Source organism: Condylostylus longicornis, unplaced genomic scaffold (genome assembly GCF_029603195.1).
Source record: "Condylostylus longicornis isolate FDR11 unplaced genomic scaffold, ASM2960319v2 ptg000048l, whole genome shotgun sequence".
NCBI lineage: Eukaryota > Metazoa > Arthropoda > Insecta > Diptera > Dolichopodidae > Condylostylus > Condylostylus longicornis.
The window spans coordinates 744,444-754,811 of NW_026578017.1; positions in this window are offsets into that span (position 1 = coordinate 744,444).

Sequence of the window (10,368 nt, forward strand, 5' to 3'; positions counted from 1 at the left end):
GAAGAAACGGTAGTAAGTGAAGAAACGCAAGCTATTCAAAGACGACATACATATAAGAGATTCAACTAATCCATTGGATTTAGACAACAAAATGTATGTTTATGTACCTATTTTATTTTATTATTTATACGAGGGTCACTATTTATATTTCGGGTCCTGGCAATACTAGTGCTGCCAGGTGCAATCTGACACTTCCATTGGAAAGTTTGACATTTTTTAGGACAACTTCACTCAGAACGTTTTGGCATTCGAGCGCGAATTGTTTTGTTTACAGTGACTTGAAAAATTCATCTCGGTCCAAAAATGGAATTGTCCCGTGAAAATTTTCGTGCGATGATTTTTTACGATTTTCGGCGCGGATTATCGAGACAAGAGTGTCTCGATCAACTTGTTTCGACTTTTGGTGATGAAGCACCATCAAAAACCACTGTAAATCGCTGGTACCAAGAGTTTGGTTTCGGACGCCGTTCGCTCCAGGATGAATTTCGTGAAGGTCGGGCAATTTCGGTCGTTTTGCCGGAAACCATCGATGCTGTGCGCGAAATGATAATGATGGACCGGCATGTGACATACTGTGAGATTGAGGCATCCTTGGGCATTCCACCAGCCCAAGGATGCCTCATAAGATATTGCATGAACATCTTGCCGTGAAAAAGGTGTGTTGTCGATTGATCCCAAAAAATTTGACGATTGCACAAAAGAAGGCTCGTGTCGATTGGAGCAAAGAAATGTTGAAAAAATTCAATCGCGGTGCGTCAAAAGACGTTTATAAGATAGTCACAGGTGATGAATCATGGATCTATGCATATGAGCCCGAAACGAAACAGCAATCGACCGTATGGGTGTTCCAAGACGAGCCAAATCCAACAAAAGTTGTTCGTGGAAGAAGCACATCGAAGCAATGTGATCGCGTTTTTTTTTGGTATAACCGGTCATGTGGCCACAGTACCTTTAGTGGAACGTAGGACGGTCAATTCTGAATGGTACACCACCATCTGTTTGCCGAAAGTTTTCGAAGAAATAAGGAAAACAAACAAGCGCCGGCGAATCATTCTTCATCATGACAATGCAAGCTCTCACAAATCAGCTGAAACAATGGACTATTTGAGCACTCAAAATGTCGAATTGATGGGTCATCCGTCGTACAGTCCTGATTTAGCACCCAATGACTTCTTCTTATTCCCTCACATCAAAAAAAAAAATGCGTGGACAACGATTTTCAACACCTGAAGAAGCAGTCGATGCGTTCAAAAACCATGTTTTGGAGGTGTCTCAATCGGAGTGGAAAAAGTGCTACGAAAATTGGTTTCAGCGCATGCAAAAGTGTATTGATCTTCATGGGGAATATTTTGAAAAACAATAAAACCATTTCCAATGATAAATATTTGTTTTTTATTGCTAGACCCGAAATATAAATAGTGACCCTCGTATAATATGTACACATTTTTTAGGTTTATCCAGAATTTCAGATTATCATTCCTTGCCAGGTTTAAGTCCTCTTCCATTTTTTCTACTAACCGCGCAATTTGTTTTTTGTTGCTTACGATTTTACTCCTAAATAAAATATATGAATAACATTTTGAAAGAAAATAATTTAAAAGTAATTAATTACACCAGTTTCCTTGATAAAATGAAGATTTTACAAAAAAAAAAATCTGTCGTCTAAAAATTTGTACCCGCTTTTAAATCGGTGAAAACCCGACAATTTATCGTTTTCACAATACCAGCTAATACGTTTCCTATACAGGGAAAAAAAGCTTTCCCGACTCCGATAAAATTTACCGATAAACAATGTTGGTAATACAAACACAAAATTTTGCCGATAAATTATCGTTTATCGGCCGATACCGATATACATAATAGAGATGAATAAGAAAAATGTGGACTATTTTTTTGCATTAATCCCCTCTATTATGTATATCGTATGTATTTCATAAAATATATAGTTTACTCGTATTTTTATAAAATTATCTAATATTGTACATTGTGTTATAGACAATATTAGATACATAGCATTATGTACAATATTAGATAGTTTTTTTTATTTTTTGTTTTCATTACATCATTGAAAATGTATTAATTTAGTACAGCCCAAAGAGTAGAACCCTTTTTTACGTTTATAGAATTAATTTACATAGTTTTACTCAATTAAACGTTTACAGATGACACAGCAGTTAACAATTTGGAAAAAAAAAAATTTTATATTTAATTTTAATTTTATTAAAATTAGTAAATAAAAATAGAAAAAATTGTAAATAGAAAAAATATTTTTAATTTATAGAACCAATGTGTTTTTAACATTAACTCGAGATTTCAAATATATGAAAATTACAGTTTTTTTCACTTTTATCAAAATTTTTTTTTTATAATTGCAAGAATGTAAATTTTCTAATTAGATTTTGATTTTGTATTTAATTGTTTTCCAAAATTAAAGTTTTTTATGCAAAAATTTTATGCTTTCAAAAAAACTATCGTAATTATTTATTCAATTTATTTTTCTTAATTATGTTTTCAGTTACTAAAATAATTGACTCAAATTTTAAAAAAAGGGCATACTTTTTAATATACGCACATACACCACACATATATATATATATATATATATATATTATGTACTATGTATATACATATTATTATATATATTATTATGTATTATGTGTATATATATTTATGTATGCATTAAATATATATATAAAAAATACATATATACATAAATATATAAAATAAAATACATAAATACATACGAGTATGTATTATACAGCATTTTCTTAAATTAGACTAGAACAAAATAAAATATTTTTGATAAAAATTTCAAAACGAAAAATATACGTGTATTGTACAAATATAATTAGAGAACTAAAGACATTGTTTTACACTTTATTCTGTGTGACCGGTCCTAATCATTGGCTGAGACCAGACGATTCTTCTTTCTTCACCAAAATTTTTATTTTTGACTTTGCTTTATTTCTACATTGCTCATTAAAAAGTGGACTAAAAAGTATTATTTGAGTACGGATTAGGATTAGTATTATTCCGTGAGATAAGACGAGTCGTGGTCTTCTTTCATTACTGGAATTTTTATACTATGTTTCGTTCGTCTTTCCAGTATACTAAATTTGTAGTTTTGTAGTTGTGACTTGTAGTTGTATCTTCTTTGAATCCAAAATCTTTTCAGGTGAACGTTTGAATTTACTAACACGAAGAAAAGTTTTTCCTTTTTTTCGTTTTTTCATTTTATTGGCATCTATTTATTGAATTTTGAACGATTTACATCTAGGTGATGTGCAGGGAAAAACAACACAAAAATATTGGTTTTTTTGTTACAATACATACACGAATAATGTAAAATAGAAAATTGTATTTATAAAACAAAGTTTGATTTTAAAAAGAAAAAATTTTTAAAATCAAATATGTATGTATATACATTTAATGTACATGTACATTAAATTTTACTAGTAAAATTCTTTACCTACCTACTAGTAAATTCTTTACTAATTTACCAGAAAACTCAACAAATGGACAGTTGAAAAAAAAATTATTTTCCAGATTATCCGCTTTTATTTCATATTCTTCTCTCTTCAAAATTTTATTTCAAAGCCATATACACTTCGTTCTCTTTTTATGCGTTTTTAGATTATGCGGTGCAAGAAAAAAAAATTTTTTCAAATTTCGAAAATTTAATTTTTTTGGTGATTCACTTTTTCAACTGTTGAAACTCAAACTTTTCAACAAATTGAAAAATTTTTTTATTCAAAATGATAATGGTGTAGAACGCTCCTTAAAATTTCAACGTGATCTGAAATTTTGTATGTCTGGCTACAGAGAACTCTACAAAGAACAAGTCAAGCGATCAGCGTTTGATTACACTGAAGTTCCCGAAGAAGCATTACCATGTAGATCTGATGACGTAATTTTATTTTGTAGTGATGAAAGTGATCTTGCACCAATTCGCAAACGGGTACATTATCAGATAGCGAATAATGACGAAAACACTCTTAATATGATTTTAAATGAAGTTTTGTTTATGCTTTTTTTACATATTAAGTTTTGTTTGTGTTATTAACATACATATGTGCCATTTATTAAAATATGATGAAAAAATATTATTATTTATAAATCTTTTTTTATGCGATTTCTGGTGCATTTTAAAACATGATTTAGGTTTTATGCGATTTTTTTAATAAATGGAACGTATCCATAATTTTGCATATAAATGTATGTCTTTTTTTGTGCGATTTTTTTATATGCGAATTTCCCTAAAACGCATCTACCGCATAAAAAAAGAACGAAGTGTACATATAAAAAAAATTTTTAACCAACAATGTGGAAATAAAGCAGAGTCAAAAATAAAAATTTTTGTAAAGAAAGAAGAATTGTCTGATCTCAGCCATTAAGAGTTAAAAATTATTTCCGTCATTAAAGAATTTGGGACTTTTATTAATAATTTTGATTTAAATATCAAAAAGTTTCTTCGAAAAGTAGCAAAATCAAACTAATTTGACAACACCTTGATAAAAGAAATAATCCTATGAAATGTAAAAATTTTTGTTTGTTTTTGGGCAAAGTTATTTCCAACCATAAAAGCCCTACGTACACACATATGTATATAAAACTTAATTAATTGATATTCAGCTCTATCATGAATTCCACTTGTAGAATCCTACGAATTATGAACATAACTATGACGTTGACTTTTAAATGATCACAAATCCCTTTTGTAGAGATTATGAATCACCAATGGAAGTATCATTTCTCGGAGTGTCAAAACCAGTATTTTATTTCAACTATCAAATGTTTATTTATATTTTTTTGTTGCCATTTTAGTTAACAACTTTCATACATTAGGATATTTTTTAAAATCAGCTTTTTTTTGTTTTTGAATATTTTTGAAAAGAGGAAAAAAAACTTTTTGGCAATATGAATTCATTTCTTTTGATGGTAGCCGTGTTAGAGTAACTTTCGGAATTTGAAAATTAATTACGACTATTCTCTTTAAATCGCTTGTTACGAGCGATTATTTCTTTCGTAGACTTTTGAGAGTAATTTTTACTACGAACGTAATTTATGACTACTCCATTACGAATATTCGGAGCACAATTTTAGTAATTTGTAATTGATAATATGGTATTCGTAATTTTTCAAATTTCAGAACTACGAACGAAATTCATGATAGGGATTAATATTGAAATCAGTGAAAATATTTTTATTTAGCTTATAGAAAACAAAAATTATTTTTTATAACATAAAAATAATGTTATAGTATGTATTATACTTAATTTAAAAATTATATTTTGAAAGCATGATTTCATTTATGCGTGTGTATATCAATATTTAAATTTATTTTAGACATACATAATTATAATATCGAAACTAATTCAAATATATTTATAATCAGTCATTTTTAATAATATAAACTTAATAATATTAAATGAGGTTATTTTTTTAGTAAGCGCAATATGAGTTGTTAGTAAATTACTACAAGAATATTAAAATAATTCTAAAAACAAAAATTAAGAGAAAAGCGAAAAAAAATATTATTTTTAATTTGAAAATATTTGATATTGATATGAACTATAATGTTGAAACACAACTGTAATGTTGCAAAAATTTAAAAGTTTCCAAAATTAAGTGAATTCGCAAAAAGAAAAGAACTTCAATGAAACCTTAAGATTCTTTCTATCGACTTCATGATTCAAATGTTCTCTTTATTATATTAGTAATGAAGTAAAATATTTAGAAAAATTTGGAATTTTGTTGATGTATTTGGTTATCAATAGTTTTATTGAAATAATTTTACCAAAATATTTACACATTTATTTTGACAAGAATATATTTTTACATGTTTAATAGTTAATTATTTTATTTATTTTTGATTTGAATATTTCTAAAACTAAATTTCACTAAATAAAATTAGTTATCCCCTTTAAAATTTTCCATATTGCGAAAAAACAAAATCAGTAGTTGAAATGGGATGTTTTTGATAATGCAGTATGCTTTCACATTTTTAACTTAGATCTTAAAAAAATTAGACAACAGAAAGTGTGACATAAAAAATTTAGCATAAAAAAAAAAGTTTTTTAGTTGTGAAAGTTCTAAGATTGTCATATTATGTTTTTTGAAGTTTTAAAAATTAAACCATAAAATTAAATATTTTAGTATTTCCAATTCACTATAATATAAATTTAATTTTTTAATTAACAAAATAATTTCTTCTAAATAATATAAAAACAAAACTGAGTTATTGCGCGTATATCTTAAAAGTCTTAATATGCACTTGTATTTAAAAAACAAACTGCAAAAATAGTATCGCAATATCAAACACACTTTTTTGACAGTACGTGCAGTTCTTTATTGTTGAACAAAGGACATATTTAGTAGTAAATTAGAACTGAATTATCAAAAACGCAGATGCTTTTACAAAAAGCACAAAAAAAAATTTTAACGATGTGGCCAGTATTAATTACGTGACATTTTTTTGCATTATCGGTTACACTAAAATGGTAGACATCTGTTGTCAACATTAAAAGTTAGAATGCTTTTGTTAAATTTTTTTTAACAATTTCTTGAAGTCCAAAAAAAATTAAAGCGCATTTTACAATATCGATTACACCTTATGGTAGAAATTTAGGGTATCATGTCTTGCAGGTTGAATTAAATGCTGAAATTGAATTATTAAATAATTTTAAACTTAAGACAGAAAAGAATTTTTTTTTTTTTGTTGAATATTAGAAAGTATCAATATAAAATGTTTTCTAACCAAAAATACTATTTTTTTATGTTATTCTTCGAGATTATGAATTGATTAGCTATAACATATGGCTTTCTCGTGATGACTAAAGCAAATATTATATTAGTTAAATTGTATACTAGTTTAATGGATTTATTAAAAACTAAATTTGATTTTTATTTATATAAATTTAGGCTTTTGTAATTTGCTTTTTTGTTTGTTCAGTTTTTTTCCTTAAATTTTATTCTTTGAAATTTCTTTTTTTTTTAACTTAAGTTCGAATTTAAAATTCTTTTTCAGTCTTTTTTGTTAAATATACATAACGGATCATATTATTGTATCTGTATAAATATACATATATATTAAAAGAAAATTGTTCATTTTAAATGAATTTTTTAAAAATATTTTGTATAAAAATAGTAAATTATTCAGTCAAAAATGTCTACAAGTAAAGAAATAAAAAAGTTTTACTATTGTGTTTAATATAAGTTTATAAATATAAGTTTTACTCCAGTGTGTTTAATAAACATACACATATACACACCACAGCGTGATTAATACTATTTAGCAAACTGCAAAATTTTTATATTTTGCAAATACATACTTGCAATATTCCAAATAAAATTTTTTGCTTTATTTGTTTTTACAAAAATGCTTGTTATTGCAGCTATTTCAAGTTTCAATAACTTGAAGATTCTGGATAGTTGCGGTAACTTTTTAATTAAACTTAAAATTAAAAGTCAAGAGCGAGATTAATTCTAACGGCTTATACAAACGTATTTCTACAAAAAAATAAGAATAGTTTTGTTAATGTGTTTAAAAAAGAATTTTGAATAAAAAAAGCGAATGAAAAACATAATTTAGTTTTGTGTCACTTGAAGAAATCAATAGTACTTAGGAATTTATCAAACATTAAAAAGTTCATATCTGCAGAGGTTTTTTATTGGGATAAAATCCCCTATCACAGCATTTACTACATAAAAATTTACTTGATAGTTCAATATCAGTAAAATCAATAATCTGCAATTAAAATTTTATTTTAATAGAAAATTTGCAGTAATCTGAGAGGACAGATTTTTATGTTGGATAACCATTTTAAGTAATTTTGTCGAATAACCATTTAAAGTTTTTTGTTTTATTATCAAATAGTTACCTAAGGGTATTTTCGAAAATTAAATTTTAACTTAGATCTTAATACAAAACGTGTTCCCTAAATCTTTACTACAAAAGAAGCACATGCGAATATACGAGTATTATGTAGTATACATAAACTTCTAAAGCAATTTTAAAGATTTTTTGTGAAGGCTGCACAATATTTTAAGTCTGGGAAAAATCACATAGAATTAAGGTATCAAAAATTTGAAAACTAATCTACGAGTAGTTCAATTTTGTAGACCTGTAATGACAAGAAAAATATTTTAATGTTTTAAAATATTTAAAGTCTTTCGTATTCATTTCAAAAATATAATATAAACATCTTTTATAAAAAAAAATAAAAAACAGAAGTTGGAAATTGAAATTTTGCTGAGAAAATTGTGGGTACAGTGAGATTTTATAGTTTTGCTATATGCCTTATTATGACCAGCGAAGAGAATGGATAGGTGAGTGCAATGGAGTACGTGAATCGAAAACCATTTTAAATTATGATCGGTCAATAGTTTCATTCATCAGATCCAAAATGTTACTACTGCAAGGCATCAGAAAACCGAAAATAATGACGTTAACACCACCAAATAGTACACATGGAATGTGTATAAATTTGCGAATAGAAATTGTACTAGAAGTAATCTTTCAAACTTTCTAATTATTTGAGTTGATGGTATGTATTATTTTAAGGTTCTATAATTTGCAAGTATCTATAAGACAAATGTAATTAATAAAACTTTTTTAATAAATACATAATGTCTATGTAGCATACAGAGCACATAATAAATCTTTTTTTATGTCAAAAGTAGCGTTTATGAATAATATACTAATTCATAAATTTATACTAAAAAAAAAGACAAATGGGGAGCAGTTCGCATAATTAGTAGAATTAATAGAACACAATTCGCATATAAGTGGAATTAAACTCTTACTCAATAAAAATATATTGAAGGAAATATGGGCGAACTTTGCAGTGGAGTTAAAAGCTTTGGGACACTTGGTAACTCCAATGGATTTAATTGGTTCCTGATATATCCTTATATCCTTCTAATATTTCTACTGGTGTACTAATTACAATATTTTCATTAGATAATAACATTAAAAATGTTAAAATATCAATCAAATTTTAAATTTTTGAAAAATTTGTTTATTATTACAGCCTGTGCCCTATATTTCACTTTGTTTATTTTTTTTAATAACTTAAAATGCTATTTTGCCGGATATTCACTTCGAGTGCTTATTCGCTTCTCGAAACATAATGACCCTATTGATTGAGGTTTATTTTATATTCCTTGCTATAAACTTCGATATTTAGAATATAATATGTTCCTCACGGAAAAGTAGAAGATTTTATAGCTTTTAAATTTAAATAATTTTTTTTAATTGTGAGATAAACATCCATAATCATAGATGCTACACAATTAATTTATTCTGAAAATTAGGCTTTTTCAATATTGCATGATACGCTACAAGTTCTTAATCAGAATTAAAAGCTTTTTCACAATATTTGAAGTACTACAAAGTTTGACGCAAGTATTTCAGAATTGAAGTCAGCTGTTCGTTTATTTAATCATTTTCAATCAAAGAATTAAAAAGAAATTGAGCAGGAAATTAATTTAAATTTGTTGAAAACGTAATTATTTCAGGGCATAAATGAAAAAACAAAAAGATAAATTTCAAATTAACTCAAAAATTTAAACAATTTACTATAGTAAATCTTCAAAATCCGATATTTGAATACAAGCTTTTTTAAAATTGTTTACAGAACATGTTGCTACAAATTTGCAATTCTTCAATAAAAAATATACTGCATGGCAAATCTTACTAAGAACTGAAATACGAATATAGCCCTTACAAATAATATTTGACTAATGTTTGAATAATATCCCATTCCATCAAGTGAAACAAAAGAAATATTTACTAAATTAATGTAAAAAAATACGCTTCTGATGTTTAGCCATACACTAAAAGATACAATTATGAAGTCAGGAAACTTTTATCCAATTTTAATTTGACTGATGTAAATTTTTTATTATAAAAAAATAAAAATTTCAGTGAAAATAAAATTTTTTACAAAAATTCTTGCGAGTATTTATGAAATAATTTTGTTTTAAATAGTTTTTTTTTCTTATAGTTTAATTATTCTTAAAGTGGTTTAATTTCTTTATAAATCCAATTTAAAATAAAAGGCGAATTAAATAAAAATTGTATCCGATTTCCATTTTTTAGTTGACATACATACATACATATATTATTGATTTTTTAAAAAAATTGTAGAATAAGTTTTTTTTTCGGAGGATAAAAATCTCACAACCTCGAACCTAAGGATTTAGCTAAATATTACAATTTTTTGGCAAAATATTTATTTTGTTTTTGTTTCTTTTTTTTTCATTTTACACTAAAAAATGATTTTTTTAGGCATATTATAAAAGCTTCTTAAAAAAGCTTAAAAAAATTTAATTTCAAATAGTTTTTTAATATAAAAATTAGTAAAA